We start from the raw sequence: 27,809 nt of genomic DNA, 5'->3' as shown, positions 1-27,809 counted from the left end.
TGATTATACTTGATACAGATATAAGTAAATATACAGTAAGTAGCATACAGTCTATAATAAGGATTTTATATGGAAAAAAGAAGCTGGCCAACATATATTAAAGTAGAAGTTATATAGAGGGTAACATTTTTTATAACCAGAATAACTAATCCATTGAAGGAAGAGAGGTCAGAATTTTTTTTTAAATCATGACTTTCAAGCGGTTTTGACCTTTTACATTAGGTTTGTCTGAATATAAATCTAAATGAGGGATGAGCTGCAGGGTGTAATAAGGGTCAATGCATTTGCAACTGGCCCCTACACACGTGTGGTCTACGGGCCCCTGGCCACACAAAAGAGGCACAATAAGGTGCCTTCCAAATGATGTGATTGCACTTTATGGATCAATCTCACTTCACTTTTATAGATTCTAAATAGAGTAACACAAAGTAATCATTTGTTAATACAAAATGTGAAGTAGGGACCAAAGGCTTTAAAATACACAACTGGGGAAAAAGAAAAAGAAGTGACACTGAAGGGGTAATATCCGTCAGCATTAAAAAAAAAAAAAAAATACATATAAAAATCTTTTTTTTATTTTTTAAAGCGAATCTGTCACCTCCTCTGACATGTCTATTTTAGTAAATAATTGTATTCCCCATTGAATATTTCTGGAGCATGTGTTTATAGAACTCTATGTTGCGTCGTTCTTCTGTTATTCCTCCTAGAAATGTATGAATAAATTAAATACTGGGTGTTCTCAATTGGAGGGGTCTCTCTAAACAGACTGAAAATGCCCAATTAGTGCCAACAGTTTCAGAAAGTGTAGGGACAAACCCCTTGTACAAGTGGAATATTAACACCCGGTAGTCAATTTATGCACACAGTTCTAGGAGTAATAACAGAACGACGGCACAAGAGTTCTAGGAAAATAGTTTAATTGTTATGTCATGGGAAATAGAAGTGTTCACTAAAATAGACAAGTCCGGAGACGTGACAGGTCATCTTTAAGACATGCAGATTGATCAGGAAACCGGGTCTCCTTCTCCCCTGGTACATATAGTTTTACTAGTGGCCCTACATGGTCTTCTTTCTAAATGGTTAGACAAAGACATACCGTATTGACACGATTGTGACAGTTAAAATCACTATTAGGTTTGGAACGTATAGAGGTGGAAGGACAGAAAGAATCAAGTGCTGAGAAAAACTTATTTATTAAATGGACAATCTTTATTGAGTTACATTTTATCGCTATTGAGATAGCAATTGTCACACCGCTTGGTACGATAGTGAACTTCTGAAAGTCACTCTTGTGGGGGCTGCAACTCATATCTTAATTTGAGAATGCTGTTTGGAATCATTCACTCTTATTACTTATCTATGCTGTTTATTTAGGATTGCCGAGGTCGTGTTCTGGGGGACGGGGAAGGATTGTTTTCGCTCCTATGATATGGAAAAGGTTATATGCCATGTATGTTTCTCTACTGTATGACATGCTGATTTTTCTGTGTTTTTACTACGGGAATGACCATTGCGAATTTTTCGTCGAGTATTTGTGTTGGTTTGTTAGAATTTAAAATAGGTCACATACTTTGTTTTCCTGGGTTAAACCAGACACACTCATAGATTTTACAACAAAAACAACATAAAATCTGCAGCAAAATACGCTAATCTAGATTTCAGCATAGAGTTTAAAACCACAAGTTTATGAAGAAATTCGGCATCACATTGGGCATGCTGCGTACAAAATTACAAGTGAAAAATTACACCTAGTAGGAATTGCATTTTTTTTTTTGTAATAAGATAACATGGAGACTTTTCTGCTGTTGAAAACCTACACCACGAAAATATTTACGCCATGTTTGAATTTACCCTAACTGAGGCTGCTGTATCAACAGCAGCTATACAGAAAAACTGTGATGAAAAACAAATATGCATTTATAAGTTCTATTCTGTGATTTTGGGATATAATACCTATAAAATGAATAATAGAAAAAAGTATTAAATCCCCTATTTCATGATACAATATAAATATTAGTATGCAATGAAGACTCTAGCTGTAACAAAAATGATCAATCAATAAAGTTATAGCAATAAACAACATTCACAACCTAAAAATTGGTAAATAGCATTTCAATATTAAAGGTTTATTCCGGTTACAACAAGTTACCCCCTATCAGTTTGGTAAGGGGTAACTTGCTGATGGGTGGGTGCCCGAGCTCAAAGTTGCCCGAACCCCAATTTTAAACGAGCGGCAGATCGCTCATGCATACTGACGCTCCATTCATGCTCTATTGCAGCGCCGGAAAAAGCCGAACACTGCGCTCTGCTACCTCCGGCGCTCCCATAGAGAATGAATCTGACATGACACTGGCTCAGAAGATAAATCGGTGCCACGATCCCCAGGTGTCCGCTGTATGTTACAGCTGCCACCCTGCTGTAATGGCAGGGAGCGAATTTAGCTCCGAACCCCGCCATTAACCCCATAAATGCAGTGGTCAAAAGCGATCGCTGAATTTAAGGGGTTTGCAGCTCATCAGCACCCCAGTAATGAAATTGCCGGGGTGACTGTGGCTTCAATGGCAACCGGAGGCCTAATACTGGCCTCCCAGTATGCCTAGTACTGATGCCTTCCAGGCCCCGCCCAGAGGAGGAGCCCAAAAGGCTGCGGTAGCCGACGGAAAAATGGTGCCGGTCAAGAGTTGGGCTGGCGTCATCAGCGGAGGGTGTCAGCCGTATGTTACAGCTGATATCCACCTGTAACGGCAGGAACCGGAGCTGGCGCCGTGCCTTGCTGTTAACCCCTAAGATGCAGCGATCTAAAGCAATCGCTGCATCTTCGAGGTTGGTAGCAGATCGGCAGCCCTGCCATGCGATTGCAGGGCTGCCGACTGCTGCTATGGGAACAAGAGGCCTAACAACGGCCTCTTGGACTGCCATTACGGAAGCCGATAAGGCCCCGGCCGGAGAAGCCTAATCGGCTTGCCGTCAGTAAACGACTGACAAATCTAATACATTGCACTACATAAGTATTGAAATATATTAGAAAAAAAAACAATCTGGCAAGTCCCATAGTGCTAAAAAAAAGCATTAAAAAAAAAAAAGTTGTAAAAACATAATAAAAGTTTCAAGTAATAAAATAAAAACACAAATCGCCCTTTTTCCCTTATCAAGTTCTTTATTATTGAAAAAAAACAAAAAACATGCATACTTGGTACCGCCACGACCGTAACGGCCTGAACTATAAAAATATTATGTCATTTATCCCACGCAGTGAACGGCGTAAAAAAACAAAAACAAACGCCAGAATTTGTTTTTTGGTCACTTTGCCCTACAAAACATTGTTAATAGAAACAGATCAAAAAGTCGTATGTAACAAAACATGGTATCTATAAAAAATAAAAGCTCATCTACAACTCCGTCTATGAAAAATTTAAAAAAAGTTATGGCTCTCACAACACTGCGACAGAAAAAAACGCTTTCATTTTACAAAAAGTAATTTTATAGTGCAAAAAGTTGTAAAACATAAAAAAATGCTATAAATTTGTTATCGCCAGAATCGTACTGTCCCGCAGAGAACACTTAACATGTAATTTATAATGCATGGTGAATGCTGTATATGTACATCAGAGCCCTGCAATTGTCAACCAATACTTTGTAAATCGCCAAATAAGGCCTCAATTTCGTATTGGCACTCTTACTCCTGAGCCTGGTCGATTGCCCAGGCAAAATATTAGGGCCACAAAATGGTTGTTTCTAAAACCGGTAAAAACCCAATAATAATTAGAGCGCTGTCTTGTTATGGTGGCACCAGCTGGGCACCCCATATTGGCATATCTACAGCAAAATTCCCATTTTCACTCTGCAACATCCAGTGCACACTAATTTCTGCAAAACACCCACAGGGATAACATGCCCACTACACCCCTAGGTGAATACCTTGAGGTATGTAGTTTCCAAAATGGGGTCACTTCCGGGGGGTTTCCACTGTTTTGGTTCCACAGGGGCTTTGCAAATGTGACATAGCGCCCAGAAACCAATCCAGCAAAATCTGCACTCCAAAAGCCAAATGGCGGGTCCTTCCATTCTGAGCCCTACCGTGTGCCCAAACAGCAGTTTGTGCCCAAATATGGGGTATTTCCATACTCCAGAGAAGTTGCTTTACAAACGTTAGGGGGCTTTTTCTTCTTTATTCCTTGTAGACATTTATGTATTTTTTTTTAGCTAAAACTAAATTTTATTGGAAAAAAAAATTATTTTTCATTTTCACGTCCAAAATCGATTAAAATCTATGAAACACCGGTGGGGTCAAAATGCTCACTACAGCAGGTGCGATCGCTTTGGCTTTCTAAAGCCAGGGCCTCATTAGCTAAATGCAGACGGCACTTTTATGAATTTAGTAATAAACCGGGTAGGACCCTTGCTTGGGCACTCAGGAAAACTCGCTCTTGTACATACATTCCTCATATCAACACCTCTCAAAGTCAACATCTGCACCTTCACCCATGAGATCACTGAAGCCTTCTGGTGAATGCAGCTAGAACCTGTATTCCCGCGTTGTGGAGATAAAGCCCCCCCATCGATAGCCATGTGTTTTGTAAAATACAGGAGATCATGAGAATGGAGGATCTTACTGCATCTATGAGAGGAACTCATGCTAAATTTATCAAGACCTTGTACCATTGGATTCGATTTCAGTTTTCGCCATTGTTGTCTCTTAAACTCCAATCACTCTGGTCTTGATCTTGTTGAACCCCTTCTCCTTCCCTTCCTTTCTATTACTACTGTATTTCAGGTAATACTCAAATGTGCTATGTTGACTGTAGGTAGCCGTCTAATTTTCTTGTACACAAGCTGTTGAGCATCTATCGTTCTTGCAATGCCATTTACGGTTGGCCTGCGTGCCGATGTTTGCGTTTTCCCATGTTTGCACATTCTTATCTTATATTTAACCCCTTCCCGCACCTTGACGTAACTGCACGTTGGGGTGTGCAGTAACTTCGCGCACCTCGACGTGCAGTTACTTCAGTGATTTGACAGTTAACCGCCGTGCGGCGCTACACTGCAGCGGCGGTTAACTGTGCAGGGTGTCTGCCCTGCATTCCCCGTTGCCGATCAGCAGGCCATCGCCGCTGATTTCGGCCGTTAACCCCTTAAATGCGGCGTTCGATTGCGATCACCACATTTAAGGTTTAGCGCAGATCGTCAGCCCCCACGTGAAGTCACGGGGGCTGGCGATGGTACCCATGGCAACCGGATGCCAGACCATGGCTTCCGGGCTGCCATGTACAGAAGCCTATGAGGACCAGCCAGAGGCTGGCCGTAGGCTTCCTGTCAGTGTGACTGTCACGTCACAATGACAGCTGGAATGCATTACACTACGTAGGTAGTGTAATGTATTCCAGCAGCGATCAGAGCTGCAAGTCTAAGTGTCCCCTAGTGGGACAAATAAAGTTAAAAAAAAAAAAAAAAAAAAAGAATAAAAAGGTTTTTAAAAAAAGTGTAAAAATAAAAGTTGTAAGTGACATAAACAAGAACTGTTTTTTTTTTTTTTTTATAAAATAAGTCTTATTATAGGAAAAAAATGAACACGTAAAAAAAAAAAAAAAGTACACATATTTGGTGTCACCGCGTTCGGAACGACCCCAACTATAAAATTATTTTTCCCCGCATGGTGAACACCGCAAATAAAATAAAAAACAATGCCAAAATCACTTTTTTGGCCACCACCCCTCCCAAAATATACAATAAAAAGTGATCAAAATGGAAATGGTGCTCCTTCTCGTCTGAGCCCTGCTGTGGGTCCAAACAGCAGTTTATTACCACATATGGGGTATTGCTATAAATCGGAAGAAATTGCTTTACATATGTTGGGGTGGTTTTTCTACTTTATTCCTTGTAAAAATGTGGCATATTTCTAAAAACGACAGAATCTGAGCAATAAATATGGAGTTGCATTTCTCGGGTAAAACCTTCTGTGGTACAGGAAAAAATGTATTACAAATTAATTTTGGCAAAAAAAAATAAATTACATTTGTAAATTTCACCTCTACTTTGCTTTAATTCCTGTGAAACGCCTAAAGGGTTAAAACACTTTCTGAATGCTGTTTTGAATACTTTAAGGGGTGCAGTTTTCAAAATTGGGTGATTTATAGGGACTTTCTAATATATATGGCCCTCAAAGCCACTTCAGAACTGGACTGGTCCCTGAAAAAAAAAGGCTTTTGAAATTTTCTTGAAAATATGAGAAATTGCTGCTAAAGTTCTAAGCCTTTTAACATCCTAGAAAAATAAAACAATGTTCAAAAAAACGATGCAAACATAAAGTAGACATATGGGAAATATAAACTAGTAAGTATTTTGTGTGGTATTACTGTGTTTTACAAGTAGATACATTTAAACTTAGAAAAATGCAAATTTTTACTAATTTTCTCTAAATCTGTGTTTTTTTTTACAAATAAATATTGAATTTATCGACCATGACCTAGCAGGCATTCACTACAGGCAGACCTGTGGGCCTTTATTAGGCCCCTGGCTGCCATCGGAGACACAGACACTCAGTTATCTTATCACCGGGTGTCGGTGGGATGAGAGGGAGCTCCCTCCCTCTCTCCAAAACAACTCAGATGCGGCGCACGCTATTGAGCACCGCATCTGAAGGGTTAAACGGGTGAGAGCGATACTTATATCGATCTCACATGTTCGAGCAGGGACGCCCCCAGCCCTTAGCTACCTCTGGTAGCTGAGAGCAAGGAGATTTGACAGCTCCCTGCTCGGTTTACTTATTCTGATGCAGCGCAGTGAAAAGTCTTATGCATCAGAATAAAGCCCATTAGTGGCTGCCGTGACAAGGCGTATTGGCGGTCACTAACGGGTTAATGGTCAAAATGAAAATAAAAGAATTGGGGTGTTTCCTTTGTTCACCACAAGACCTCTTCAAACTTGACATGGTGACTAAAATATATTGGAATAAAAGGAAGGCCCCAAAATCTTCTAGGTGCTCCTTTGCTTCTGAGGCTTATGTTTCAGTACATTAGCAGAGTAGGGCAACATGTGGAATATTTTTAAAAACTGCAGAATCTGGGCAATAAGTATTGAGTTGCTTTTCTCTGGTAAAAATCTTTGTTACAGAATTTTTATTATTAAAGAGGCTCTCACCTGTTTATAAGTGCCCTATCTCCTACCTATTCTGATAGGCGCTGTAATGTAGATAACAGAAGTGGTTTTTATTTTGAAAAACGTCAATTTTTTTAGAAATTTATGAACTATTTTAGATTTATTCCAATTAGTTCTTAATGAACAAGTGGGCGTTGTAAAGAGAAGTGTATGACGCTGACCCATCACACACGTCTCTTCAATCATGCCCAGCTTGTTTCACTGCACAGCGTGATCTCGCGAGATCACGTGGTGACAGGACTTCCTCCCACAGGTTCTTCATCGGAGCCATGGAAAACTGAACAGACATCGCCTCCAGCCGCTGCAGATTTGGATATATGTCTGTTGACTCTTCCATCGGTCCTTCGGTGAAGGACCTCTAGGAGGAAGTCCCGTCACAGCATGATCTCGCGAGATCACATTGTGCAGTGAAACAAGCTGGGCTGGAATAAAGTGAAGTGTATGATGCTGATTGGTCAGCATATGTCTACTATATGTTGGCATCATTTTCTGAACATCCTTTTTTTTCTAGGACGTAACACGGCTCAGAACATAAGCAGTAGATATTCAGGAAAACAGCAGCACAGCCACAAAAAAAATTTCAGTAGGAAAGGACAACTCCTCAAACATGGGTGGTGCACGCAGCAAAGAATCCCTGGTGCAAGGGAGACATTTATGCAATCGAAGAAAGGAACTGCAGCGCTCAAGATAATCCAAAGAAGTCTATTTGATTTATTCACCAAGCATAAAACCACTTGCAACGTTTCAACCCATGAATGGGTCTTTATCACGCATCATTGCTTACAGGTGAAATTGACAAATTTCATTTTTTTGTAAGAAAATCCTTTTTATTCTATTTTTTTCAGTCAAACAGAAGGTTTTACCAGAGAAACGTAACTCAATACTTCTTGCCCAGATTCTGCAGTTTTGAGAAATATCCCACATGTGGCCCTACTGTGATAATGGACTGAAGCACAGGCCTCTAAAGCAAAGGATTGCCTAGCGGATTTTGAGGCCTCCTTTTTATTACGCACCATGTCCGGTTTGAAGCGGTCTTGTGGTGCCAAAACAGTGGAAACTCCCCAAAAGTGACCCTATTTGGCAAACTACACCCCTCAAGGAACTTACCGAGGGGTATAGTGGGCATTTAGATCCCACAGGTTTATTGATGTATTTTGTGGAATCCGGCTGTGCAATTGAAAATCATATTTTTCTGATAAAAGGTAAGAATTTTAAATTTTGACAAGGAATAAAGGAGGAAAAGCACCCCAATTTCTCACGATTACGGCAATACCCCATATGTGATCATAAACTGCTAGTTGGACAAACGGCAGAGCTCAGAAAGGAAGAAGTGATATTTGGCATGTACATTTTGCTGGATTGGTTTCTGGGTGCCATGTCGCATTTGCAGACCTTCTGAGGTACCAGTACAGGGGAAACTCCTTAAACGTGACCCCATTTTGGAAACTAGACCACTTGAGTTATTCATTTTAGTTTTCATGGGGTGCGTGCGATTTTTTGATCTTCGAGTTTTTATTCTATTTTTAAGAGGCGTGGTGACGAAAAAACAGCAATTCTACTACTGTTTTATTCAATTTTTTTATGGCGTTCACCATGCGCTTTAAATAACACTTTCACTTTATTCTGCGTGGCGATAGGATTACGGCGGAACCATATATGTTTATAGTTTTTTTTATGTCTTATGGCGTTTGCAGAATAAAATACTTTTTATAAAAAATCATTTACTTTTTGTTTTGCCTTATTCTAAGAGCCATAACTTTTTTATTTTTCCATCAAGAAAGCCGTGCGAGGACTTGTTTTTTGCGCAACGAACTGTAGTTTAGATCAGCACCCTTTTTTAGGTACATGCGACTTTTTTATCTGTTTTTATTCTATTTTTTGGGAGGTAAAGTGGCCAAAAAAAAATTGTCATTCTCGTATGGCTTATTTTTATTTTAGGGCGTTGACCGTGTGGGATAAATAACTAAATACATTTAGTTTATTGTTGTTATTTTTTTTTTATTAATAAAAAAGGACTGATAAAGGGGGATTTCTAGTTTTATTACTTTTAAAACATTTATTTTTCACTATTTATTTTTATTTAACTTTTTTACTTTGTCCCACTAGGGGACTTGAGGGCAGGAGGCCATGATCGCAATTCTAATACACTGCACTACATACTTTCTCTCAGCGAGTAGCTGACCTCTCTAATCCACTGCACTACATGCGTAGTGCAGCGTATTAGAGCGGTCAGCTACTCGCTGACAGCAAGCATAGTGGGTCCATAGCAACCATCGCCGCCCGCTATCATGTAGCGGTCTGTCGATGGAAGTTTAACCCCTAAGAATCCTCGATTGCTGTTGAACGCGGCTTCTAAGGGATCAGCGGGGACACCGTGATCGGTCCCCGCTGAAAGAGCTACGGCAACTCCCGTGACGTACTATTAGGTCACGGAGAGCGAATGATACAGTCAAAGAGGCTCTGTCACCACATTATAAGTGCCCTATCTCCTACATAAGGAGATCGGCGCTATAATGTAGATGACAGCAGTGCTTTTTATTTAATAAAAATCTATTTTCACCACTTTATTAGCGATTTTAGATTTATGCTAATGAGTTGCTTAATGCCCAAGTGGGCATATTTTTACTTAAGACCAAGTGAGCGTTGTACAGAGGAGTGTATGACGCTGACCAATCAGCGTCATGCACTCCTCTCCATTCATTTACTCAGTGCATAGGGATCCTGCTAGATCCTTATGTGCTGTCTTATACTAACACATTAACAATACTGAAGTGTTTAGACAGTAAATAGACATTCCACGGGATGTCTATTCACAATCTCTGCACTTCGTTACTCTGTCTGTGGTAGTTACAGCAGAGGAAGCGTAGTCTCGCGAAATTACGCGGTAGATGACCAGTTACAGCGAGATTACGCTTTGCTCTGCTGTAACTACCACAAAAACAGTAACGAAGTGCAGGGATTGTGAATAGACATCCCGTGGTATGTCTAAACACTTCAGTATCGTTAATGTGTTAGTATAAGACAGCACATAAGGATCTAGCAGGATCCCTATGCGCTGTCTAGATGAATGGAGGAGTGCATGACGCTGATTGGTCAGCGTCATACACTCCTCTGTACAACGCCCACTTGGTCTAAAGTAAAAATACGCCCACCTGGGTATTAAGCAACTCATTAGCATAAATCTAAAATCGCTAATAAAGTGGTAAAAATTGATTGTTTTTTAAATAAAAAGCACTGCTGTCCCCTACATTATAGCGCCGATCTCCTTATCTAGTACAAATTTCTTCAAAAACAAATACATTTCTAATTTTCACCTCTATTTTGCTGTAAGTCAGGTGGAACACGTAAAGTGTTAAGAAATTTCTAAATGCGGTTTTGAATACTTTGAGGGGGTGAAGTTTTTAAAATAGGGTGACTTATGAGTGTTTGTATTTTGTAGGCCCCACAGAGCCACTTCACAACTGAGCTGGTTCCTGAAAAATAGCCATTTGAAATTTTCTTGAAAATGTGAGAAATTTCTGCTAAAGCCTTGTAATGTCCTAGAAAAATAAAAGGATGTTGAAAAAACTACGCCAGTCTAAAGTACACATATGGGGGATGTTAATTCGCAACTATTTTGTGTGGTATCACTATATGTCTTACAAGCAGATACATTAAAATAAAGAAAACCAAATATTTTGCTAATTTTTCACAATTAAATACTGAATATCGACCAAATTTTACCACCAACTTAAAGTACAATGCGTCACAAGAAAACAATCTCGGAATCGCTTGTATAGGTAAAGGCATTCCAAAGTTATTACCACATAAAGTGACACGTCGGATTTGAAAAATAAGGCTTTGTCAGGAAGGTCAAAAGTGGCTGCAGCAGGAAGGGGTTAAAATATTTTTGTACACATTTGCTTTAATTGTAACTCATTACTACCAGTTAACCCCTTAGTGACCACCAATACACATTTTCATGGAGGTCACGGCGGTCCAGTCTAAGTCCTGCATGGGTGATGACAGCCGGGCTCCTGCACCAACGGCCGTGATCAAAGTTTACTTTGATCGTGGCCGTTTAACCTGTTAAATGCTGCGGTCAATAGCGACCGCCGCATTTAAATAATTTGCAGAGGGAGGGAGCTCCCTCTCTCACCCATCGGCGGCCCGCAAATGCAATCACAGGCCTCTCGATGGCAGTCGGGGCCTGATAAAGGCCCCCAGGTCTGCCCTGACTATATGCCTATTAGGACGTGCCAGAGCGATCCAAAGATTGGACAGTAAAGTCCCCTAGTGGGACTAAAACAAATAAGTAATGGTTAATAAACATTACAGTAAAAAAAACAAAAAAACAAAAACAAAACCATTTTTTCCCATAAAAAGTGGTTTTATTTAGTGTAAAAAATAAATTAAAAATTATACGTATGTGTCATTGCCGTGACCATAATGACGTAGCTAAAGGCTTATGGGCCCCGATGCAAAAGTTCTTATTGGGTCGTCCCCCCGCAAACTCATCATGGCCGACGGTCCGCAGCATCGCTGGGTCTCCTAAGTGACCCAACAATGCAGCACTAGCAGCCGGGGCGTCACTAAGGCTGGGTTCACACACCCTATTTACGGACGTAATTCGGGCGCTTTAGCATTTTATTACGTCCAAAAATGCGGCTCAAAAGCGTTGGCAAACATCTGCCCATTCATTTGAATGGGTCTTACGATGTTCTGTGCCGACGGTCATTTTTTTACGTGCCGCTGTCAAAAGGCGGCGCGTAAAAAAGACGCCCGCGTCAAAGAAGTGGCTGTCACTTCTTCAGACGTAAATGGAGCCGTTTTCCATGGACGCCATGGAAAAACAGCTCCAATTACGTCTGTAATGGACGCAGCAAAAGACGCCTGCACATGCCTTTACGGCTGAAATTACGGTGCTGTTTTCTCCTGAAAACAGCACCATAATTTCAGCCGTAATGGACGCTGCCGTGTGAACATACCATCAGGGCTTAAAATGTCAGGGAAATAGCCCCAATACATATATGTCCGCCCAAAAAAAAATGTGTGTATAGGAGACAGCATAGCATATCTATAGCACTACGACCCTATAAACTATGGATAGGATTAGATACATTGGCTCAGCAGACAGTATCACACATGATAGGATTAGATACAGTGGCTGAGCAGACAGTATCACACATGATAGGATTAGATACAGTGGCTGAGCAGACAGTATCACACATGATAGGATTAGATACAGTGGCTGAGCAGACAGTATCACACATGATAGGATTAGATACAATGACTCAGCAGACTGTATAACACGATAGGATTAGATACAGTGGCTGAGCAGACAGTATCACACATGATCGGATTAGATACAGTGGCTCGGAAGGCAGTATCACACATGATAGGATTAGATACAGCGGCTCAGCAGACAGTATCACACACGATAGGATTAGAGATAGGGCCCAGCAGACAGTATCACACATGATTGGATTAGATATAGGGCCCAGCAGACAGTATCACATGATGGGATTAGATACACAGCTCAGCAGACAGTATCACACATGATAGGATTAGATACAGTGGCTCAGCAGACAGTATCACACATGATAGGATTAGATACAGTGGCTCAGCAGACAGTATCACACATAATAGGATTAGATACAGTGGCTCAGCAGACCGTATCACACATGATTGGATTAGATACAGGGCCCAGCTCGCTGACATTGCAGCTCCAGCGCTGGACCCAGGAAAGGTAATAATAATAATTTTGCTTCTTTATGTGTTACTTATTATTTTTGTGTGTTTGTGTCTTTTTACAGGTTCGGTTGTTGGACTTCGGATTCGAGGACTTCAATGACGGCGTTTTTTTTATTCTCAATAAAATGGTTAATGAGGGTTGTGTTTTTTTATTGCAATAAAATATTTTTTCTATGTGCTTTAAAATAAAATATTTTTTCTATGTGCTTTTTAAACTTTATTATCACCGCTGGCTGATTGACAACCTCCATTACTAAGGCGGGGCTTAATGTTAGCCGGTGCAAAGGCCAACACAAACCCCCATTATTACCCCGGTACCCACCGCCACCAGGGATGCTGGGAAGAGCCGGGTACGAACCAGTACCCGACCATCTGTAGTGACGGGCAGGCACCGGGGTGGCCGCAGGCTGGTAGTATTAGGCTGGGGAAGGCCAAAAACAGTGGCACCTACCACCCTGGTAATGCTGCCGGCTGCTGCTGTGTTGCATCTGGCTGGTTATGAAAATTGGGGGGGGACCCCACATCGTTCTTTCCAAATTTTTTTTTTTTTTTTTTAAATGACGTGGGGTCCCCCCCATTTTTCATAACCAGCCAGATACAATAAGCAGCAGCAGCCTAGCATTACCAGGGTGGGAAGGGCCACTGTTTTTGGCCTTTCCCCTCCTGATAATACCAGCCTGCGGCCACCCCAGTGGCCGACCATCACTACAGATGGTCAGGTACTGGATCGTACCCGGCTCTTCCCAGCACCCCTGGTGGCGGTGGGTACCGGGATAATAAAGGGGGTTAGTGTTAGCCTCTGCACCGGCTAACACTAAGCCCCGCCTTAGCAATGGATGCGGTCAATCAGCCGGCGGCCATTACTAAGACGGTAGTAATATAGTTTAAAAAAAAAACACAAAGACATAGAAAAAATATTTTATTGAAATAAAAAAAAAACCCACACAACCCTCATTAACCATTTTATCGAAGTAGTCCTGGAATCCGCCGTAGTCCAACGACCGAACCTGTAAGAAAACACACAAGAAAAACGATTAGTAATACATGTGTTAGGCTTAGATACAGGGTCCAGCAGACAGTAATCTTATACAGTATAAGATTACTGTGTGCTGGGGCCCTGTATCTAAGCCTACAGTGTGGTAGGCTTATATACAGGGCCCAGCAGACAGGATCACACATTGGCCATGTATCTAAGCCTACCATGTGATTGGCTTAGATACAGGGCCCAGCAGACAGGATCACACAATCTGTGATCCTGTCTCATGGGCCCCCTAAACCTGCAACATCGTAGGCTTAAAGGGGTTGTGCAGTCCCTAAACATTGATGGCCTATCCACAGGATAGGCCATCAATAGCTGATGTGTCTCCCGGGACCCGCAAATCAGCTGTTTTGAAGGGGACGCAGAACTCGTACGAGAGCTGCTTCGCCTTCATTTCACTACTCGTTCACACTGTGAATCGCCGACACCGATTCACAGTGTGACCGGAATGAAGGGGAGCATCTCTCGTACGAGTGCCGCGGCCCCTTCAAAACAGCCGATTGGCAGGTCCCGGGAGTCGGACCCCGCCAGTCAGGGCTAATATTAGCTTCCTCTTCAGCCGCGGCGGTAGTTCTGTCTCGATGCTGTGCGCGGCGCATAGCGCTGTGATGTCATACGCTGTGCACAGCGCTTGACGTCAGGACCTCCGCTGCGATTCGGAACCAGGAAGGTAAGTACAGTCTGTTACTATAGTAACAGGGGCCCGCGGCCTGAGTTACTATAGCAACTTTTTATTGATGTGGTGCGGGGGGCTGCGACCCCTATAGATATGCCAGTGACTTACGGCTCTTGGAAAGAGACGATGCAAAAACAAATAATTTTAGTGCACGAGTGTTTTTATTGTGCAAATGTAGTAAAACATAAAAAACCTCTACACATGTGGTATCGTCCTAATCGTACCGACCCATACAATAAAGCTAACGTGTTACAATGGCGGAACTTCAGGGTTTTATTCTATTTTATTCTATTACCCCCAAAAAAAAGTAAATTTAAAGGGAATGTGTCGCAAGAATATTTTTTTATTTTTTTTTAAGTTAAACAATTATTATTTGAGTGATTACACATTGTTTTAATTTTTTTCACAAGTCAGGAAATATTATAAATTGGATTCTAATTTATAATATTTCCATGTGCTGGGCACTAGAGGGAGCACTTCCCAAAATTGCAGCATGGTCAATGTGGTAAAGCAACTCATTGCCTTATGCTGCAAATTTGGGGTAGACACACTCGCTCTAGTGTCCTCACAGAATTCCCCGCTACCTTATTCTGGCTAGTGTCAGGAGAAGGAGGGGGTTTGAATAGTCAAACCTCCTACACTGTGTGCCGCCATTTTCTGAGCAACTGCACAGTGTAGGAGGATTAGATACAGTGCTCAGCAAACAGTATAACACAAACATACACGAACGTAAAACACACATCACATACACGAACATAACTTACCTGATCATGCCGCCGCTGCCACCTCTGCTCCTATTCCTTGCGCCTTCGCTTCCTTTAACAGATGGCCGGAAGCTGGGGCCGGAAGTAGTCATCTTACTGTCCGACCACGGCTTCCAGTCCACATGAAAATGGCGCCGGATTTCGCTCTGCCGAAGACCATCCTTTAGGTCTGTGTGGGAGCGGCGCATGCGCCGTTCCCACACAGATGGCATACACTGTAGTGAATGGAACGGCTCCCGTTCGCATTCTCTATGGGGATGTATGTGCCGTATTCCATCTCTGTATGTGTCGTTAATCAACACATACAGAGATGAAAAAATAAAATAAAAACGGCAGCCCCCATAGAGAAGTAAAATTTTAAAAAAAGTAAAAAGAACACACGAACACAAATAATTGTATTTTTTTTATCATACTAAAACCAATATGATAAAAAAAATAAAAAATGTCATGACACCTTCCCTTTAAGTTCACAAAAATTATATTTACCCCAAAACGGTGCCAATAAAAAGTACAACTAATCCCGCAAAGTCCTCATACAGCTATGAAAAAGCACTGCTGTCACCTACATTATAGCGCCCATCTCCTTATGTAGGAGATAGGGCACTTATAACGTGGTGACAGAGCCCCTTTAACCTCTTCACGCGCTGCTCCGCAATAGTACGTCCTGCAGAGGACTTAGTTCCCGCATCCAGACGTACTATTGCGGAGTAGTTCCCGGCGCACACTGTCCTAACGGACAGAGTCCGGGAACTGGGAGGTCAGCTGTCCCTGACAGCTGACACTCCAGCCTTGCCGGTCAGCGGACCATCGCCGCTGATTTCGGCAATTAACCCCATAAATGCCGTCGCCGCATTTAAGTGGTTTGAAGCACATCGGCAGCCCCCACATAGTGATCGTGGGGGCTACCGATGCTTGTCACGGCAATCGGAGGTCAGACCACGACCTCCGGGTTGCCATGTACGGAAGCCTCGGAGGAGCAGCCTCCGGCCGGTCCTCCGAAGCTTCCTGTCAGTGTGACTGTCACGTTACAATGACAGAGTACATTACACTACGTGTGTAGTGTAATGTACTCTAGCAGCGATCAAAGCTGCAAGTCTAAGTGTCCCCTAGTGGGACAAGTGAAAAACGTAAAATAAAGATAATAAAAATGTTTTAAAAAAAGTGTAAAAATAAAAGTTATAAGTTAAACAAACACTGCATTTTTTTCCTATAATAAGTCTTTCATTATAGGAAAAAAAAATGATCACGTTAAAAAAAGTACACATATTTGGTATCACCGCGTTCGTAACGACCCCAACTATAAAACTATAATGTTGTTTTTCCCACACGATGAACACCCCAAAAAAAAAAAAAATCTATAAAAAAACGACACCAGAATCGCTATTTTTTGGTCACCACCCCTCCCAAAAGAGAGAATAAAAAGTGATCAAAAAGTTGCATGTACCCGAAAATAATACCGATAAAAACTACAACCCGTCTTGCAAAAAACAAGCTCTTACACAGCTTTTTTGACTGAAAAATAAAAATAAGTTACGGCTCTCAGAATACGGTGACAGAAAAGAAATAAATTTACAAAAAAGTGATTTTATTGCGCAAACGCTGCAAAACATAAAAAAACCCTATATACATATGGTATCGCCGTAATCGTACCGAACCGCAGAATAAAATATACTTGTCATTTATAGTGCACGGTGAACGCCGCAAAAAATAAACTAAAAAACATTGTCAGAATTGCTTGTTTTTGGTCACCCGGCTTGCAAAAAAATTTAATAAAAAGTGATCCAAAAAAAAAAAAAAAATCGCATGTACCCCAAAATGGTACCAATGAAAAGTACAGATTGTCTCGCAACAAATAAGCCCTCACGCAGCTCCGGTGGTGAAAAAATAAAGACGTTCTGGCTCTCAGAATATGGCGATGCAAAATGTGCAGAGTGTTTCAAAAGCGGATAAGATCAGACACCATTTATCAGTGCGACACCGGCCCCATATCTATGAATTATTATTATTTATTTACAGCATTTTTATACCCTCTTATTATGTGCTGATGTTCTCTGTACAGATTACATAGGCCCCCACATTATAAACTGAAATACCAGCAAAACCCCAAACAGAAAAACTACCAAGCAAAATCTGCGCTCCAAAAGCAAAATGGCGTCCCTCCCTTCTGAGCCCTGCAGTGTGCCCAAACAGCAGTTTGTGCCCACATATATGGCATCGCCAAACCCGGGAGAACCCGCTTAACGCTTTATGAGGTATTTGTCTTCAGGGGCACAAACTGGACACGACATATTATGCACTAAAATGGCATATCAGTGGAAAATTGCAATATTCACACCATCCGCTGTGCATTAATCCCTTTGCGCACTATGACTTAATAGCACATCATGGTGCGGGGGTGATGTATGGAGCAGTCTCACGTGCTGAGCTCGCTCCATACGCTGCGGGTGTCAGCTGTGTATTACAGCTGACACCCGGAACTAACGGACAGGAACAGCGATCACGCTGTTACAGGAGTTTGTAAAAATAACAATACACTGCAATACATTAGTATTGCAGCATATTGTACCCGTGGATCCAATGATCGCTGGTACAAGTCCCCTAAGGGGACTAAAAAAGTGTAGAAGAATTAAACTTAGTAGTGAGAAAGAAAAAAGTTTAAAGTTAAAAAAAAAACCTTTTCCCATTTTTCTTCAAAAGTAATGTATAAAATAAAACAGAAATGATATCGCTACGTCCGTAAAAGGCCGAGCTATTACAATATACCATTATTTAACTCGCACGGTGAACACCGTAAAAAACTTAAATAATTTAAACCGCCAAAATCGCTGTAGTTTTCGTTTTTACCGCACGGTGAAAGCTGTAAAAACGAAAACCCCAGAAAATGGAATCAGATTTTTTTACTATATTCCTATATTTTCCTATTTTCTTTCAGTTTCCCAGTACTTTTTATGGCACTTTAAATGGTATCAATAGAAACTACAATTCCTCCCTCAAGAAATAAGCTCTCACATCACTCTACTGACGGAAAAAGAAAAAAGTCATGGCTCTTGGAAGGCGGGTAGTGAAAGACGAAAATAAGAAAGCAAAAAATGGATCAGTCCTGAAAGGGTTAATTCATTTCTAATGAAAAAAATGTATGACCATATGTGGGATATTTCCGTACCCGGTAGAAATAGCTTTACAAAAATTGGTTGTTTATTTCTCCTTTTATCCCTTGTGAAAATGAGAAAATTCAAAAAATTTTAGTGGAAAAAAAGTGATATTAATTTTCTCCGCCTAATTCTAATAAATTCTGCAAAAGACCCGTGAAGTCTAAATGCTCACTATACCCCTAGATAAATTCCTTGAGAGGTAGTTTCTAAAATGGGGTCACTTTTGGAGAGTTTCCCCTGTTTTGGTCTCTCCAGGGCGTTGCAAACGCGACATGGCATCGAAAACCAATCCAGCAAAATCCGTTCTCCAAAATCCAAATGGCACTCCTTCCCTTCGGAGCCCTGTTGTGGGTCCTATCAGCAGTTTATTACCACATATGGGATATTGCTGTAATCAGGAGACATTGCTTTACAAATGTTCGGGTGATTTTCTTCATTATTCCTCGTAAATATTACAAATTTCTATGTTTTTTCAGAAAAAAAGTAGCTATTCATTTTTACAGACTAATTCTGATAAATTTGGCAAAAAAACCTGTGCGGTCAAAATGCCAACTATACACCTAGATAAATTCCTTGAGGGGTGTAGTTTCCAAAATGGGGTAACTTTTGGGGTGTTTCCACTGTTTTGGCACCACAAGACCTCTTCAAACCTGACAAGGTGCCTAAAATATATTCTAAAAAAAAGGAGGCCCAAAATCCACTGGGTGCTCCTTTGCTTCTGAGGCCAGTGCTTCAGTCCTTTATCACACTAGGGCCACATGTGGGATATTTCTAAAAACTGCAGAATCTGGGCAATAAATATTGAGTTGCATTTCTCTGGTAAAACCTGCTGTGTTACAAAAAAAAAGTGTTAGAAATGAATTTCGGCAAAAAAAATTAAATTTGTAAATTTCACCTCTACTTTGCTTTAATTCCTGTGAAACGCCTAAAGGGTTAAAACACTGTGAATGCCGATTCGAATACCTTGAGGGGTGCAGTTTTCAAAATGGGGTGACTTCTGGGGATTTTCTAATATACAAGGCCCTCAAAGCCACCTCAGAACTGAACTGGTCCCTGAAAAAATTGCCTTTTGAAATTTTCTTTAAAACATGAGAAATTGCTGCTAAAGTTCTAAGCCTTGTAACGTCCTAGAAAAATAAAAGGACGTTCAAAAAACGATGCAAACATAAAGTAGACATATGGGGGATGTTAACTAGTAACTATTTTGTGTGGTATTACTATCTGTTTTACAAGCAGATACGTTTAAATTTAGAAAAATGCTAATTTTTGCAAATTTTTCCTAAATTGTGGTGTTTTTCATGCTGGGTCCTGAAGGGGTTAAGCACAGACTAGTTAGTAATGACATGGTCTAACTCCACTTTTAGGCCCAAACATGACTTGACTGTTCGCAAGGGTTGTTATCCATGTTTAGCTTGTGCCAACTACGGCCTGATGTGCAAAGGGGAGGTCTTTACTCACACCACAACCGGTAAGACCTATAAGATTCGCCATTATTTGACGTGTCGGTCTGACTTTGTGATTAATGTCTTGATGTATCCCTGTAAGCTCCGCTATGTGGGTGAAACTACCACTGAATGTAGGGTCAGACTGAACACGCACAAAATCGACTATAAACACTAAAAAATGGGAGTTGCAGAAACCTAGACACTTTTGCGAATTATCACATAGGGTCAACCAACTTAGAGCCTCTTTAATACAGGTACATGATCTACAATCCAGAATCTGTCACCACATTATAAGTGCCCTATCTCCTACATAAGGAGATGGGCGCTATAATGTACGTGACAGTAATGCTTTTTATTTTTAAAAAAACTATATTTTTACCACTTTATTAGCGTTTTTAGATTTATGCTAATGAGTTGCTTAATGCCCAAGTGGGCGTATTTTTACTTTAGACCAAGTGGGCGTTGTACAGGGGAGTGTATGAAGCTACACATTAACAATACTGAAGTGTTTAGACAGTGAATAGACATTCCATGGAATGTCTATTCACAATCTCTGCACTTCGTTACTCTGTCTGCGGTAGTTACAGCAGAGGACGCGTAATCTTGCGAGATTACGCGGTAAATGACAGGTTACAACGAGATCACGCTTCCTCTGCTGTAACTACCATAGAAACAGTAACGAAGTGCAGAGATTGTGCATAGACATCCCGTGGAATGTCTATTCACTGTCTAAACACTTCAGTATTGTTAATGTGTTCGTATAATACAGCACATAAGGATCTAGCAGGATCCCTATGCGCTGAGTAAATGAATGTTAAGGAGTGCATGACTGGAGTGCATGACTGATTGGTCAGCGTCATACACTCCCCTGTACAACACCCACATGGTCTAAAGTAAAAATACGCCCACTTGGGCATTAAGCAACTTAATCTAAAAAAGATCGTTTTTTAAAATAAAAAGCACTGCTGTCACCTACATTATCGCGCCGATCTCCTTATCTAGGAGATAGGGCACTTATAATGCAGTGACAGAGCCTCTTTAAGACGTGATGGAGATAGAGAAATTGCTTAAAAGACGGGAAATCCAATGGATCAATAGGCTAAATACTCTTCAACCTTGTGGACTCAATTTTGAATATGGTTCGAGAGAGTTTAGCTGAATCTTAGGCGTCCACTGGCTCTACAGCCTAGATGGTCCCACTATATGTTTTGGCCTAGGTCTTTTCAGTAGTAGTGAGGTTACATTAATTATTTTTATACACTACTAACATTGTGCTTTATATTTATTTTTTATGTTTTAGATATACTTTATGGGGTTTTACACTGAACATATGTCACCATGTAATTTCTTTGAGGTATCACCTGTATTCATTCTATATCTGTATTTATAGAATTTTTTTTATTTTCTTGTAGATCGATAAACATTGATCAAATTGTATTAGGAACGAGGTCCCTCACCCATCCCTGAGACTCCTATCGTGGTTTCGATTGCTACATTCAATCATAATTTACCTGGGGATTACCAGATATTTAGTTTGACAACTGGTATTTATAGGTTTTAAATCTTGCAGTCAATATAGTGCCTTTTGTAATATATTTATTTGCAGGCACGCCTTGACATAAATAGGAGCGGTCTACAGTTTTCCCACTATTTAGATTTTCCTATTAGATCGCAATATGCGGTATTCTTTATCTGCAGAGCGATGCTATTTATATTTGCACGCACGAGCTGTTTTATTAAGCAGGATTCCCTAGACGTTAATGAGGATTATGGATGACGCTGTGGTCAGGTGTTCATCTTGAAATCACATGAATTCGATTGTTGCCTTGGCAACTTGCTATGCCTGCGGCATTGTTAATTTCACATGACCAGATTCTGGTCATGTGTTTCTTGGACCGGATGCTTGCTGACCACGTTGATAGAATCTCTGAGTCCTGGGTGAGTGCCAAGTCAATTGAAACACTGAACATCTATTTTGAATACCTAATGATCTCGGGTGTTATCCCCACTTTAGGGATGTTATGTTTTGTACACTTTATTCACTGATTTTTTTCAACGTATTGCTGATATGCCATTAGAACATTTTGTAGAATTATTATGGCAATGGTGTTTCCCTTTTAACCACTTCCCGACATTTGATGTATCCATACGCCAAAGTTGGGTAGGGGAAGTATGGAGCAGGCTCACAGAGTCATCTCGCTCCATACGATGCCGGTGTCGGCTGTTAGTTACAGCCGACACTTCAGAGTAACGAGCGGCATTGCGCTAGAGCGCGATCCCGCTCGTTTAACTTGTTAAATGCTGCGGTCAATAGCGACCGCAACATTTAGTTAGAAAGACCGGCCCCCTCTAACAGCTCATCGCGCAAAGTCAGGACCCACTATGCTTGCTGTCAGTGAGTAGCTGACAGCTCTGATACACTGCACTATGCATGTAGAGCAGTGTATTATAATTGCGATTAGGGCCTCCTGCCCTCAAGTTCCCTAGTGGGACAAAGTAAAAAAAGTTGTGTAAAAATAAGAAAATAAAAGTTTTAAAAGTAATAAAAGTAAAAATCCCCCTTTTTCCCTGATCAGTCCTTTATTAATAAAAACAAATAAACGTTACATAATTGGTATCGCCACGTCCGTAACGACCTGAACTACAAAATTATTTCGTTATTTATCCCGCACGGTGAACGCCGTAAAAGAAAATAATAATAAACCATACCAGAATCACAATTTTTTTGTCACTTCACCTCCCAAAAAATGGAATAAAAAGAGATCAAAAAGTCGCATGTACCTAAAAATAGTAATGATCGAAACTGCAGTTCGTTACGCAAAAAACAAGTCCTTGCACGGCTTTCTTGATGGAAAAATAAAAAAGTTCTGGCTCTTAGAATAAGGCAACACAAAAAGGAAATTATTTTTTACAAAACGCATTTTATTGTGCAAACGCCATAAGACATAAAAAAAACTATAAACATAAGGTATCACCGTAATCGTATCGCCACGCAGAATAAAGTGAGTCATTTATAGTGCACGGTGAACGCTGTAAAAAAAATAAATAAAAAAAAAATAGAAAAAAAAAAACAATAGTAGAATTGCTACAATGAATTCCTCAAGGGGTCTAGTTTTCAAAATAGGGTCACTGTTTTGGCACCACAAGACCTCTTCAAACCAGACATGGTTCCTAATAAAAAGGAGGCCTCAAAATCCTCTAGGTGGTCCTTTGCTTCGGAGTCCACTGCTTCAGTCCATTACCACACTAGGGCCACATGTAGGATATTTCTCAAAACTGCAGAATCTGGGCAATAAATATTGAGTTGCGTTTCTCTGGTAAAACCTTTTTGGACAAAAAAAATAAATACGGAAATTTCACCTCTACTTTGCTCTAAATTCCTGTGAAACAGCTAAAGGGTTAATAAACTTTCTATATGCTGTTGTGAATACTTTGAAGGGTCTAGTTTCTAAAATGGGGTGTTTGATAGGGGTGTCTAATATATAGGCCCCTCAAAGCAACTTCAGAATTGAACTGGAACCTAAAAAAATAAATTAGGCAATACTTCGATTCTTACATTTTACTGATAATGAGCAGTGCCCACCCCAAGATGACCCCAGTTTTGACATTTTGTATAAACGGAGACCCCGATTAGGCCATTTCAGTGCCCGGTTTGCCCAAGCATAAACCCCCGAGAAGTGTATTTCTATTGATGAGTCCTTGGTACATTTTAAAGGGAGGCTTCAATTCCGCCAGTACCTGCCGAGTAAGAGGGCAAGATATGGCGTGAAGATGTATAAGCTGTTCAAGAGTGCATCAGGGTATACCTACAAATTTAGGATATATGAAGGGAAGGACAGCAGTATTCAGCCCCCAGAATTCCCCCCCTTACTGGAAGTTAATGCAAAATTGTGTGGGATTTTGTGCACCCACTTCTGGACCAGGGTTACCACCTCTACTTGGATTATTTTTATACCAGCGTCCCGCTCTTCAAGTGCCTCGCTTCCAGAAGTACTGTGGCATGCGGCACTGCTAGAAGAAATTTGAGAGGCCTCCCTAAGACTCTGCTTGGGCAAACAAGGGGTGAGAGCAGGGCACATTCTAGCAGCAACATATTGTGTGTCAAGTACAAGACAAGAGAGATGTCACACCAGTACCCATGTACCTGTACGAGGTACCAGTACAGAGACCCCCAAACCAGACTGCATCCTGGACTACAATAGGTACATGGGAGGGGTTGACTTGTCAGATGAACTCCTGAAGCCCTATAGCGCCAAGTGGTGTGGTATAAGAAGCTAGCCGGGCACCACATACAGATGGCATTGTACAATGCGTACGTGCTACATAGATGTGCAGGCCAGAGGGAAACTTTCCTGGAATTTCAAGAGGTGGATCTCAAGAACCTAATCTTTAGGGACCAAGAAGGGGGACACCCAGTACTTCTGGAACAAAGGCCACACGCATTGTACCAGGGCAACACTTTCCAGGAGAAGTTCCCCAAACTGGCAAGAAGGGGAAAAAGTCAAAAGAGGTGCAAAGTCTGCTATAAGAGGGTGATAAGGAAGGACACAATATACCAATGTGACACGTGTCCCGAAAAACCAGGGCTCTGTATGATAGCGTTTTAAAATTTATCATACATCCCTTAGTTTTTTTAATCTACCCGCAACGCACTCCGCACAGCTTATCCCCCTCATCTTTCCCTTCAGAGCCCTGCTGTGTGCCCAGGCAGCTGATAACAGCCACATGTAGGGTATTGCCGTACCCAGGAGAACCCACATTACAGTTTATGGGGTGTATATCTCCGGTGGCACATGCTGGGCACAATATATTGGACACTGAAATGGCATATATGTATAGAAAATTGCAAATCTCACTCTGCACCATCTGTTGCGTATTACCTTTTACAAAATACCAGTGGGATCAAAATGCTCACTACACCTCTAGATGAATGCCTTAAGGGGTGTAGATTTTAAAATGGGGTCACTTCTCGGGAGTTTCAACTGTACTGGTACCTCAGGGGCTTCTGCATACATGACGTCGCACCAGAAAAGCTTCAGTAGGCCAAATGGTGGTCCTTCCATTCTAATCCCTGCCGTGTGCCCAGGCAGCAGATAACAGCCACATGTAGGGTAGTGCCATACCCAGGAGAACGCACATTACAATTTATAGGGTGTATATCTCCAGTGGCGCATGCTGGGCACAATATATTGGACACTGAAAGGGCATACATATATAGAAAATTGCAAATCTCACACTGCACATTACCTTTTAGACAATACCTGTGGGATCAAAATGCTCACTACGATGAATGCCTTAAGGGGTGTAGTTTCCAAAATGGGGTCACTTCTGGTGGGTTTCCATTGCTTTGATACCTCTGGGGCTCTGCAAATGCCACATGGCACCCGAAAACCAATCCAGCAAAATCTGGACTCCAAAGAACACACAGCGCTCCTTTCCTTCTGAGCCCTCCCATGGGCCCAAACAGCAGTTTATCGCCACATATGGGGTATTGCCGCACTCAGGACAAATTTGGCAACAAAATAGGGTATTTTATTACTTGTGAATATAAGACATTTTGATCAAAAATGACATCTTATTGGAAAAAAAATGTATTTTTAAATTTCACAGCCCAATTCAAATACGTGCTGTGAAAAAACTGTGTGGTCAAAATGGTAACCATAATCATAAATGAATTCCTTGAGGGGTGTAGTTTCCAAAACGGGGTCACTTTTGGGGTATTTCTACTGTTTTGGCACCTAAACACCTCTTCAAACATGGCATGCTGCCTAAAATATATTCTAATAAAATAGAGGCCCCAAAATGCACTAGGTGCTTCTTTGCTTCTGGGGCTTGTGTTTTAATCCACGAGCACACTAGGGCCACATGTGGGACATTTCTAAAAACTGCAGAATCTGGACAATACATATTTAGTAGTGTTTCTTTGGCAAAACCTTCTGTGTTACAGAATAAAATTGAAATTCAGCAAGAAATTTGCAAATTTCACCTCCACTTTGCTTTAATTCCTGTGGAATGCCTAAAGGGTTAAAAAACTTTCTAAATGCGGTCTTCAATACTTTGAGGGGTCAAGTTTTTAAAATGGGGTGTTTTATGGGGGTTTCTAATACATAGGCCCCACAAAGCCACTCCAGAACTGAACAGGTACCTTAAAAAAAAGGCTTTTGAAATTTTCTTAAAAATATGAGAAATTGCTGTTTATGTTCTAAGCCATGTAACGTCCAAGAAAAATAAAAGAAAGTTCAAAAAACGATTCCAATCTAAAGTAGACATATGGGAAATGTGAACTAGTCACTATTTTGGTTAGTATAAACATCTGTTTTACAAGCAGATGCATTTAAATTCAGAAAAATGCAAATTTTTCAACATTTTCTCTACATTTTGCAGTTTTTCACAAATAAACACTGAATATATCGAACAAATTTTACCACTAACATAAAGCCCAATGTCTCACGAGAAAACAATCTCAGAATCGCTTGGATAAGTTTAAGCATTCCGAAGTTATAACTACATAAAGTGAAATATGTCCGATTTCAAAAATGGGCTCTGAGCCTTAAGGCCAAAACAAGGCTGCGTCCTTAAGGGGTTAATAGATTCCTGTCAGAATCACGATATACTGCAATACATTAGTATTGCAGTATATCGTGCAAGCGATCTATCGATTGCTGGTTGAAGTCCCCTAGGGGGACTAATAAAAAAAAAAAAAGTAAGAACGAATTCGTTTTTTTTTTGTGTAAAAAAATAAAATAAATATTAAAAGTTCAAAAACCCCCCTTTTCCCATTTTCCCCCTAGAGAATAGTAAAAAAATAAACATAATTGGTATAGCCGCGTCCGTAAAAATCTGAACTATTACAATATATAATTATTTAACCCGCACAGTGTACGCCGTAAAAAAATAAAATAAAAAATAAAAATTGTACACGCCAGAATCTCTATTTTTTTGGTCACCTAATCTCCCACAAAAAATGAAATATAAAGTGATCAAACCGTCGCATGTACACCAAAATGGTATTCTTAAAAACTACAGCTTATCCCGCATGGAGTTTGTATGTTCTCCCCGTGTTTGTGTGTGTTTCCTCTGGGTACTCCGGTTTCCTCCCACACCCGAAAACATACCAATAGGGAATTTAGATTGTGAGCCCCAATAGGGACTGTAAAAAAAAAAAAAAAAAAAAAGGACCTCTGTGCAGCGCCGCGTAATATGTTGCCGCTATATAAGTAACTGAAATAAATAAATAATCCTGCAAAAAATAAGCCCTCATACCACTTAATCGACGGAAAAATAAAAAAAGTTGTGGCTCTCGGAATTTGGCGACACAAAATAAATTCATTTTTACACTTAGTGTAACCTAAGTGTAAAAATGAATTTATTTTGTGTCGCCAAATTCCGAGAGCCACAACTTTTTTTATTTTTCCGTCGATTAAGTGGTATGAGGGCTTATTTTTTGCAGGATTATTTATTTATTTCAGTTACTTATATAGCGGCAACATATTACGCGGCGCTGCACAGAGGTTTTTTTTTACAGTCCCTATTGGGGCTCACAATCTAAATTCCCTATTGGTATGTTTTCGGGTGTGGGAGGAAACCTGTAAAAGTAGTAAAATTTAGAAAAAACTATATATTTGGTATCGCCATAATCGTATTGACCCACAGAATAAAGTTAACAAGTTGTCTTAATTGCACAGTGAATTCCGTAAAAATGGTGTGCAAAAAACCATGGAGGAATCGCTGTTTTTTTTCATTTTCTACCCAACAAATATATTTTTTTCCCATTTCCTAGTACATTATACTAGTACATTTTTTATTTTTTTACAGTCCCTATTGGGGCTCACAATCTAAATTCCC

General features: G+C 40.6%; 1 protein-coding gene across 2 annotated transcripts in view; it reads right to left on the bottom strand.

Moving 5' to 3' along the window:
* Positions 1–27,809, bottom strand: part of CEPT1 (choline/ethanolamine phosphotransferase 1) — a 198,338-nt gene that overhangs the window by 51,787 nt on the left and 118,742 nt on the right. The window lies entirely within an intron of this gene.

Source organism: Rhinoderma darwinii, chromosome 2 (assembly GCF_050947455.1).
Source record: "Rhinoderma darwinii isolate aRhiDar2 chromosome 2, aRhiDar2.hap1, whole genome shotgun sequence".
In the NCBI taxonomy this organism is placed as follows: domain Eukaryota; kingdom Metazoa; phylum Chordata; class Amphibia; order Anura; family Rhinodermatidae; genus Rhinoderma; species Rhinoderma darwinii.
Note: the sequence above shows the minus strand (reverse complement) of the source record. Positions and strands in the feature narration are given on the sequence as shown.